An 11,209-nucleotide genomic window follows, 5' to 3' on the forward strand; every position below is an offset into this window, starting at 1 on the left:
GAACAAACCTCTTCCACACAAACTCTTCTACTTTTATTTTCTGGTAGTCTCAATGTCCTCCAATACTTGTCCCAATAATTTCAGAATTTTTCCTCTCTTGCGATCAAAAACCATATTATTAGATGCCTGTAAAAATGACTCATAAACAATTACGGGATGACAATATTTCCGATCGCAAACTCTTTGAGTTTGGTCGATCCATTCACTCCATGACTCACTGTGACATGAAATGGAACGGTAGCCGATTAGGAAGCGACTTGAAAGTCAAATAAAGGAGGAAGTGGTTAAGTTTAATGTTGTATAAAGAGTTTCACAAGTCATTCCCTACAATCAAAATGACAAGGAGAAAAGTCTGCCATCCATTTTGTGTCATAGCGTGACTCCTAAACAATGTGTTAATCCTTTCTTTTGGTCCAAATCACAATACTTCAGTATTGTGGCAGTTGAATCGCATCACAACAAAGTAGCTTCAACACACCGTAATGCGCTCCTTCATCACCGCCGTGGTCGCTCATTAGTGAAGTCTCCAGACTGCCACGCGCCTTATTATTGTTTTGCTGCGCAAGATAGCCATCGTCTGAGGCACTTAAAGTTCCATTAAAGCCCCCATTTCCTTTTTGCGCTCTTAATTCTCATATTCTGTCATTTGGAGTGTCTTCCACCCCCTCATCATGGACGTCTTTATGGTGATTGGGTGAGAACACAGAAAGAAAAGAAGAAGAAAAGGTGTGGACTGCCATTGAACAATATGTTTGTTGTTGTGCTTTGCAGTGGCACACAGCCGCACTGCATCACACTCACTTACTGCTTTGTGCTGCAGTTTGTTACCACTAGAGCTCACTCTTAAGCAGAATAAAGCACATTGAGCGGCTATTGTGCTGTGCCCTTCACTTGCCTACACTTGCATCATATCACCCTGCGTTTGGATGCTCAGTCAACCTGCCAGAGGTCGAGAGTTCTCATCTTTTGAAAAGTGAATTTGACTCTACACTACAAAAGATATCACAGGGAGATTTATAGTCTTTACATGGTCATTCCAGTAATCCTGCTGGACACACAAAAAGGCATACAGCTGGGCATTTAATGACAATGACAATTAAAAAAAATATATAGATGAAAAAGTGTTCTAAATTACTATAATAGACAACAACAACAGGAAACTTACATTCAGAAGTTTGAGGTCAAATTAAGTTCACCTGGAAAAGTTGTAGTGCATTTTAGGGTCATCCTGAAATTTCACCCGACAACCAACTTTTTTGTTTTGTGAGTAATGTATAATCTTCTTTCCCCCCACATACAAGTTTAGCTACTTACTGAGGCAAGCTAAGGCAAAAGTTAGTAAAAGTAGTCACACTGTACTTACAGAAAGTGGTACAGATACTTGGATATAAAAAAAAAAAGGATTCTGGTAAACGTACAAGTATTGATTCAACCCCTTTAGAGTAATTAACTACATGTTACAATCCTTGTGTATACCTGAAGATACTTTTGAGAGACAGATGTTGACAATCGGGTTGGTTGGTATAAAGAGCTAAAAAGTTCACGGACGCTGTCTTTTGGTGTTTTGTTGATGAGGCTCACAACACCTCCAGAGGGCTCAACAGCATCAACAGGCGCTCCAGATGGACCCACCTTCGCATAAGCCCCCTTGACCACCTGCTCCCCCAATGACCGAATTACTGTTATTTTGAAGCCCAGGTGTTGTCTCTCCTCCTGATCCAGGGTCAATGAGTGTCCCTTTCAGCAGCTTCAGACAGGGTTATGATGGTTTGACACTGGGCCTGCCCTTGGATTCCCATGCCCTTGTTGACTGGCTGACAAAAATTCTGCAACCAAACTCAGCTAAGGACAACTGTGGTTTTCCACTCGCGTTGCTCTGAATAAGCTGCCAGCTCAACCCTTGCATCCTCCCAGAGTATTGTGAGCTCAATGATTTACAACCTTCCTACTGAAGGGAACCAGAGTACTATGCCAAGTCTGATGTTGGTTGTGGCATTTTTGGTTGGGAAGCAGAGTCTCTACTCAAGGTCAGCGAGGAGCCTCCAGTGCCTTACTGCAAACAACTGCCCGGTTTCAGATGTTGTTGTACATGTGTTGGGTAGCTTCTCATCTGCACAAAAGAGGAAGGAGGGTGAGACGACAGTGGAGGAAGGGAACTGGCAATATTCCGTCTGCTCTCGAGCATAGTTGCCAGACACTTAAACACACCTGATTGACATCCAAGCTGGATTGAAATGCTTCCATGTCCCATAATTCCAACCCGGTCTTTGAATTTTCAATGTATTACCACCGTCTTGTTTTGCTTGCTACCACTCTTGCACACCTTGCAGCCTGTTCTTTCTGCCCCAGCCCCTTAACCATGAGACCTTGCTGCCCAAATGCAGTTGACTTGGGCCAGGATGGTTGACTTTCACCCAGACCAAAATCTCATGCACCTTTTTGCGCAACTTGCCATGTTCCAGCGCTTGAGGGTTGATATGGCGTTTTTGTTTAACTGCAGCTCTTGCCCAATTCCTTTCAGTTTCCAGGGTGGTAGCAATTTTAGCTGCACATCAGTCATCGGACGCCTTCAGCATCATCTCCAATCCTACATTGGTGGTCTAAGACTCAACATGGGAAGCTCGAAGATCCCTTTTCTGTAGAGCCCAATGTCTCTCAATGTCCAGGCAGGCCATTGTGACCATGTTGAGCAAGATAACGGACACCCAGTTGCTCCTGATGCTGTGGCATCAGTCGTTGAACGAGTTGTCAAAATGTAAAGTGCTTTGATGGCCTTGCAAGGTGGAAAACACGTCAGAAAAGTATATATGCAAAGTACAGATGCCTGAAAAATTACAGTGGCTGTACTTTGTCACCGCCTACCACTCAGCACATTACATCATTTTTACAGGCCCGTGTGAATGATTTTAACAAAGTTGTGTCCTAATATGACAAGTGTTTGGTACAGAAAATGATAGCTTGTTACGGGGGCTGTGTGGTGCAGCCAGAGGGAGGGTAAAGTGACAGGACTGCGTCTCGAGGACATAGTGTGATAGCTTTACCCAAGCGGAGTGCACCCATGGGAGAGTGTGGGAGTTTCGGGAAAGAAAAAGACAGTGCGGGATAGACTCGGAGAAGATGAAGCATAATAATATAGACTGAGTGCCGGTGGGAGGGACATGTCAAAGCGGGGAGGAAGCCATCACGTAGGTGTGTGTCTCTTGGGGAGTTGGGATGGTGTGAAGGAAAAAAGGCGAGATGGAGACTGTTTTTATTAACTTAGCGCAAGCCTATTGGAGACGAGACACCACCCGAATGTACGGAGACTAATGAAAACACAGCCAACATCGCATTCAATAACGACAGCAATGAAAAGAAGGCCGTGACAGACGTGCGACGTCAAGCAACATCTAAAGCCTCCGGTGGCAAGAGAGACCAAAAAGAAATCGATAGCCATGCGGGCCACTTTATTAGCTCCGATTAGTCCGAGTTAATGAATTCTACCGTCTTGAGAGGTTTTTATAAAACCTTTCCATCACTAGACTTAAATTGTGTGACATTGTCTCACCCATTGTCAGGTGTGTGCTGTTAAAATGTTTTGTTGGTGCTGCTACACCAAACCCCCTTATGCCCTGCATGAAGTCAGGCGATGACGTCATCCAAACATATTCCGCGGTTTGTTCTCATGTGATGTTGTCCAATCTCCCATTTGCTCTTAATTGAGCCAAAATAGTCTTCTTCATTACATGCTAAGTTTGTGCTCGATTGAATGAAAATGTAAATGTTCGATTGCGCTTTTATGGTTATATACAGTAGCTATTGGGAGACATATTCTCAGGCAGTTATGTCATCCAGTCCGTCGTTTGCTCCAAATTAAGCAAAAAAAGTCGTGTTAGTGGTGCATTCGTGCAGGTATGAATAAAAATGTTTGAATTGGTTTATATGGCGTTAAAAATGGACTGGAGGGAAGATGGCATTTGTTTGAGCTTAGGCCTACTTGTTTTTTTTAGTGTCTCACGCTGGCCTTATTTAAAATAGCAAATGCAAGGAATTCTGTGCACTGTCCTTTGTTGCCATCCAATTAGCCACGCAAGCTTCCATACGACCATCAATCGGCATTTCCTAAAAATAACTTTCTGGGTGGCACATTGCCGTTATATTCCCTAATGGTGTGGCTTTCGTGCGAATAAGTCACCTCATTGCCTCTCCTGCGATTGCGTTCGCTCATTGAGATGCAGATTTGCGCTTGGCTCGTCTTGTAATTAAAAGTAGATCAACATGAACAAGGTGGTTGAATGTAATTAAACAAGGATTGTGTCAGACACGTGCTATTTATACTTGGTACTCAAAATGTAGAAAGCAATGTTGCCTGGTATTCTTGGTCTCTGCTGACAAACCCACAAGAAGTGACTTAAAAAAAGATCACTTAATTATAAAAACACATGACAAGCAACTTTGAGATATGATATGAGTCTGTCAATTAGCTGGTATGAGTCGTCATTTCGGACAATATTTTAGAGAGACAAGCCCTTCATGGTGGTAGTGAACTTTTTGGCGTACAGTGACCAAAAATCTTCAACAACAACAAAAGAGGCTTCAAGCCGTTTAATGGCACTCCCAGATATAAATGACTCAATACCATGTAGCTTAGCCTTTCAGTCCGATAGCTCAAGTACTCCAAGTACCATCGTAATGCCCAAGATTAAAATACAGTCCCATGTATTCCTAAAAATCAAAGTTAATATTTTTTAAACCACTGTAACATAGATGAAGTCAATCTAGCTTAATGCTAACAAATGATGCAAAACGCAATTAAACATGTCAATGGTTAGCATCAATAGTCACCCTTTTCAGAAACAAAAGATATTTAAACACAAAGCAACATATGCAGACAGATGATATAACAATACTCACAGGCATATATTCTTTCAATTCTACGAAAAACAAGTAATATTCACAGCATCTTACTGAATCACTTACAGCAGTAGTAGAAGAAGAAAGTGTTCTTCTTTGTTTGTTTCTCCATGACTGCATACTGCCCAAAAGTGGCCAAAGCGGGCACACTAGAATGAGCAAAATGGCCATTCAATTGATGAAGTCTGACAAAATCTTACTGTATGTGCTGGACAAGAAAATGTAGTGTGCGGTTTTTGTTTGGGGGGGGGGGGGGGGGGGGTCATTAAAATACATTTAATTCCAATGGGAAAAGTTGATTCACGATAGAAGTGTGGTCATGGAACAAATTAAATCTGGATCTCAAAGCACCAAAGCAATCCAGTCATTCAAATTCAATTAGATGTGTTAGAATAATTTCTGCAAATTTTTTATATTCAATGTGGATACCATTCAAAATCAAGTTTTGAGTTCTTAATTTGAAAAAAACGTAACGTAACGCTTGAAGTGGATCTCTTGTTTATTTTTTAAGAGGTGATCTAGTTCATTCAAATTTCACAGGAAATAAGAAATGATAATTGATGCTATTACAAAACAAAACAAAACAAAACAGCATCTTCAAAACGTGTTCGCCGCATGTGAATTTGACGTATCGCTGCTAGTCAGCTGTATCAAAAGAGGACGTGGAGGAAAACTTTTCGCAAGGTTTGCAATCAACCTTGGCTGGCAGTTTTTCAATTAAACGTGAACAAAAGTTGGACGCCCAATGCCGGCGAGAGAGCGTCAGAACGCTTCGTCCTTGGTTGTTGCTTGACAACCTGGAGATGTTTTCTTTTTGTTCTAGTTGTATGGCGCTCTCTATTCACTGGTGTACTGTTTTCACGGCCAATGGCTCCGCTAACAGGCATTTACGTCGTCTTGACTGTATTTCACTTTAATGTAAATGCGCGGCATCATAAATGCCGAGCCTCGTACGTGCAGTGTTTTCATAACCATCTCTGCTGTGTTGCTAATGTTTGCAACAGAAGTCAACTTAGTAGAGGGGCAAGTGCATGGGCTAAGGGCGCCTAGTGAATTCTGCTTCATATAAAATGTGATGAACCAGGATTTTTTTTATTAGATAGAGTGATAGAGTTCATATTTTGACATTTACTTTCATTTCTCAATGAATAATTTATGAAAAAAATGAACTGTTTTGGCTTTGGTTTGCTGTACACAAAAAATTGACTGATAAAAATGTCCGGAAATTATAATTTATTTTCACTGTGTAGTGTTTCAGTCCACTTGAATTGGGGCTACTTGAGATGGTTGCTTGTTTTGGTTACAATTTACGTTTTAGTGATTCTGTGTCTGGAACATCAACCCAAAACTCTTGTATCTCAAATCATCATGCACTAAGAAAAGATTCCTAAACCCTATTAATAAAATCAAACAACGTAAACACTTGTTGCAGGGCCACAAAGCTGACAAAGAGTTTTTTTCTTCTATAGTTTTTAGGCATTGTACTATTAGCTACGTCCTATTTACGTTAAACTATCAAACATTCCAATACCTCATTGCCCTCATTGGTACACAGACATCACAACATACACAGAAAAAAAGCCAAAGAAAAGCTTAATGCTAACAAACAATCCAAAATGCCATGTCGTCTAACAAATACCATTGGTATTGTGGTGCTTTTACACTTTAAGCTTTGTGTAGCTGCCATTAGAGTCAGTTTTCAAAATAAATTCATTCAGTTTGGTTAGGCTATATCTTGAGTCTAGAATTGTTTTGTTCATTATGTGCGTGTTGTACGGGGACCCGAATGATTGATGCATTGCTACGTCAAGAGTATCGAACGCCGGCCTGAAGAGTTGCTTTTGTAACTGTTGGAAGAAGCTATTTTACCAACATATATCAATGACTTTATTTACCCCTATCGAGCACATGAGGTACCATTTGCAATCATTTGCACTCTTTCTGTTAGTATTTACGATGCCTTTTGGATGTGTACTATCGTTAGCTCGCTAGCACGCTAGCACTAATCCGTTAGCATGCTATCATCGCTAGAGCGTTAACAGGCGTGTGTAGTGGATATCGCAAACGGAGGTTAATTTTTATTTGTTTATATATATATATATATATATATATATATATATATATATATATATGTTCTCTATGGGATTTATATTGTGTTATTTACCACTTTAATATTGTGTTTTCTGTTGGACAGTTCTCACGGCATGCAATACATGCCTGTTGTAAAAAAGTACACCCTGACCTCGTTATTTCAACTGGAACGATGTAACACTTCACATCAAACGACGGAGCAACACACAGACAGATAACATAAAAATACTCACTGGCGTATAATCACAACACAATACATTGAAGCATAAAATGTGACAATTCTATTTAATTATGTCATTATTGTATGTTGTTAAAAAGTACAGCATTGTGTGATTTTTCCTATTAAAAAGGACATTGCAAGCATTTTTTGGAGGGGGCTGTTGGAACAGGTTAATGGCATTTATTTTCTTCCATGGGGAAAGAAGGTTTGAGATATGTCTGTTTCCAGTGACAAGAGTGGTCATGCAACAAATGAAACTCATCAACTATCTGAAGAGTGTGAATGTATAAGTGCATGAATAATGTATCAATTGTGAAGCGTCTTTTTAGAGTCCAGAAGTGTTATATAAATCACTGCGACATTTTTGTGTCAATCTTCGGGTTGCCATTCATGTTGCCCCTCTTGCAAGTGAATGCACGCTGACGCCGGTTGAAAGCCGATTGTACTCCGTCGCCCCTTCGAGGAGGAATCACCTCCCTCGTTTGCTAGAAAAACGTATTGGCGGTGGCGTGCGGGTTTGTTTCCATTGCCTCTGCTTGGCTCGCCCCTCGTGGTTTTGTTGCCGTGTAGCTTGAGCTCCCCTTTGTGCGTCGGATCACTTTTAACTCGTCTCCACTGACTTCACAAACGACGCACACACGCTCGCCTTCCGGCATGAGTCGCAAGAATAGATCATAAGTGACGGCAAATGGACCCGCTCGCTTGTGGTGCATACATTGTGGTAAACAAGCCACTTTTAGGTATTTTCCCCACTGCTGTAACATACCTAATTGTTGAATGTTTTACCATCGTTCAGCCTGTCGCCTCGTACCCATAACAGTAGTACATGATGGGATCAGTCATAAAAATGACGTCTGTAAATAACTACGATGGTGCCTTAAAGTAAAAGAAAGAGAAAGAAAAAAAAGACAGTTGCCTTAAAAATGGACCACTAGCTTATTGCTAGCATGAACTGGAAAATGCCATTGAAACGCTATTGGTTCTATATATTTGTGGATTTAGAACACTTTAAGCAAACAGTGAAGCAACACTTGGAGACAGACAGTCATCACTATCTACAGTATGTGAGATTGTCAAGGGTCCAGGAACCAGGTTAAACTAGGGTTTACCATGGTTCTAAAAAGTCAAAGTTTCAATAATCACTAATCAGGGATAGAAAATGCAGGTCCAGAGAGTAAAAACCCTACCACTGATTGGCTATAGCCAATGGTGCTTCTACCCAACTGGCAGGTAAACAAGCTCGTCTCCACCTGTTTAGTAGAAACACTTGTGGCTTAAGCTAAACCAGGGTTCACCAATTACGGTCCTCGAGGTATAGAGTCCTGCAGGTTTGAGATGGTTCCGACTTTCCGCCTACCTACACACCTGACACTAAAGATCAGGATCGTTATGATGAGCTGATTATATGAATCAGGTGTGCTAGTGGGCGGAAACAGAAAACCTGCAGGACTCTTGACCTCGAGGATCAAAATTGGTGAAGAGAAAGAGACACTGCAAACACTGATTAGTTTTTCTCTGATTTATGTGCATTGTCCTTAAAAAAATATATATATATATAGTGCCAGCGGGTACTAGTTAGCCCCAAGGACAACATCAGTAGTCCATGAATCTAAAAATATAAAAAAAGAAAAATATGAACATTTATTTATTTATTTATTGAAACTTAACATGGCACACGTTTATTTACTAAATATTCTATATTTAGTAAATATATATATATATATATGGAGGAGCAGTGGGGGGAGCAACTCCCAAACTGTGTTCCTATAGGGGAGGGGCACAGTGTGGCATCTGGAAGAAAAAACTCAACTCTGCACATAGCCCACGTGACAGTAAAAGACATAACAACAAAAACCCTAATACTTGCACATGTGTGAGGTGGTTTACGGGGTACTGGGTGGAGTGACAGCCCAGACACAGTGAGTAGGCGTTCGTGGCCTTGAAGAGGCGCTGCAGGTCTGCTTCAGCCCACCTGTACTGCAACGAAGTGAGGGAGGGTGGGCGCGGGGAGACGAGGGGTAGCCGACAAAAAGTGTTGATGTGTGTTTGTTTGCATTGTGTCTTCATATGTGTACATTTGGTTGGCCAAGTTAGAAAAAAAAATGCAGAAAATGAGTTGAAAAATACAATGGCCCGCAAGGGTAAAAAAACACAAAATATATATTTTTTTAAACTTTTTTTTTTGCAGTGGGGGCCAGTGTGCACGTGCAAGTACAAAAATATTTTTGTTTTGTTCTTTGCGTGAATGACGTGTGCGTGTGTGCGTTCCGTGTACTTGCGTAGTGCCTGTCTTGACGCAATGGGCACAGAAGTCTAAAAATCCTTAGCAGCATTATTCATATCACATTGTAAAATGTCAGGAAGCCATGTGTATTTATTAAAAAGAATAAACAAAAAACCTTGAGGCTGATTTGCAATTCAAACAGAAGCCGTACGCATCATTGTTATTCGGCGGAGCCCCACAGAGAGGCTCAGAAGCGAGCAGCCATTTTGAATTCCTGACATAAATGGGCAGAAATTCTATCGCATGTAATATGCACACCGTTGTATTCAAATGTTATTTTATTTTTTATTGTGTTGTTCTTGTACATGTCAAGATCATGCCAGCTTTAAGGAGATGTATTGGAAATGTCTGCAAGCTTCTGCCTTTTTTGGTCCCCACGCTCATTTCTCCGCTTATGTTTTATTAATGCGTTGCTGTTATTTGTTTTGGTCTCCAGCCTTGTAACCCCAGCGCACTACACCTCATACACAACAAGACATACTTGCCAGGACGTGAGGGCACATAGTCGGTATCCATGATGTTAACACGAAATAAACAAGTCCCATGAGCTGCATTTTCACAATGCTGAGCAGCTTTTTAGAGAGATACACACACAGTATTCTTTATCCCATCGGGGAAATTAAGACTTAATTTATATATATTTTTGAATATTCATTGTTAAATTTATAATTTTGTATTCAAATGTTTTAAAATACAGTTTATTTGATCAAAACAAACAAATCAATTTGTTTAGATAGTTTATAGTTTATATATGATAAAAGTTATTTACGATTACATTTCCTTTTCATTTTAATTATTGTAGATGAATATCAAAAATTAATAAATTGATAGATAAATAAATACATAAAAATGTGAAAAATTAAGGACTTATTTTATTTTGGATTATAAATAATTGTTAAATTTGTACTTTTTAACATGGCAATTTGAATTTATTTTGTAAAATTTTTTGATGGATAATAAATTTAGAAATAGATGTATTATTAATATATATATATATATATATATATATATATATATATATATATATATATATATATATATATATATATATATATAATTTACGTTTTCTGTATATTTTTCAAATACAGTTTTAAAATATTTTTATTTAAATAACATTTTTGCATTTGATAATCGACTAGTTGTTTAATTGATTAATTATTACAACGGTAATATATTAATGTATACTGATTGTTATGATACCATGATTACGGAATGCATTATAATTATTCACGTTACAAATATTTTCAGCCCCTCCTCCCTCGAGTCTTGTTTGGTGGCAACCTCATGTCGGAGGTTGCCACTAAACAAGACTCACCCAAGCGTCTCGCTGTATGCAAGACGTCATAGCATCCTCATCACATGCGACTCCACGCACACATCAGCTAAGACAGTGTGACAGGAGCTCGGCAGGTGAATCTCATGGGACCGCGTGAGGATTACATCGTTGGGTTGATTGGGTGGGTGGGGATTTGAGTAAGGATTCAACAGCTCAGCGCCATTTAAAGATCACAGACCAGCCAGACATTTTGTTTACAGTGCTGTGAATGGACCATATTTGCACGTCACATATGACAAAACGTGTGTGATGTTTAACGCTAACGACTCACTGCCTACATCTTTTTGTGTTGAACGTGATCAGCCAGCAGCGAAAGTTGTAAAGTTGTCTGTAATTTTTTGTTGTTATCACAGTAAAGTTTTGACTTTTTAAAGAAACGTTGATA

Source organism: Leptonotus elevatus, chromosome 1 (assembly GCF_054856555.1).
Source record: "Leptonotus elevatus isolate MCC_2025b chromosome 1, RoL_Lele_1.0, whole genome shotgun sequence".
NCBI lineage: Eukaryota > Metazoa > Chordata > Actinopteri > Syngnathiformes > Syngnathidae > Leptonotus > Leptonotus elevatus.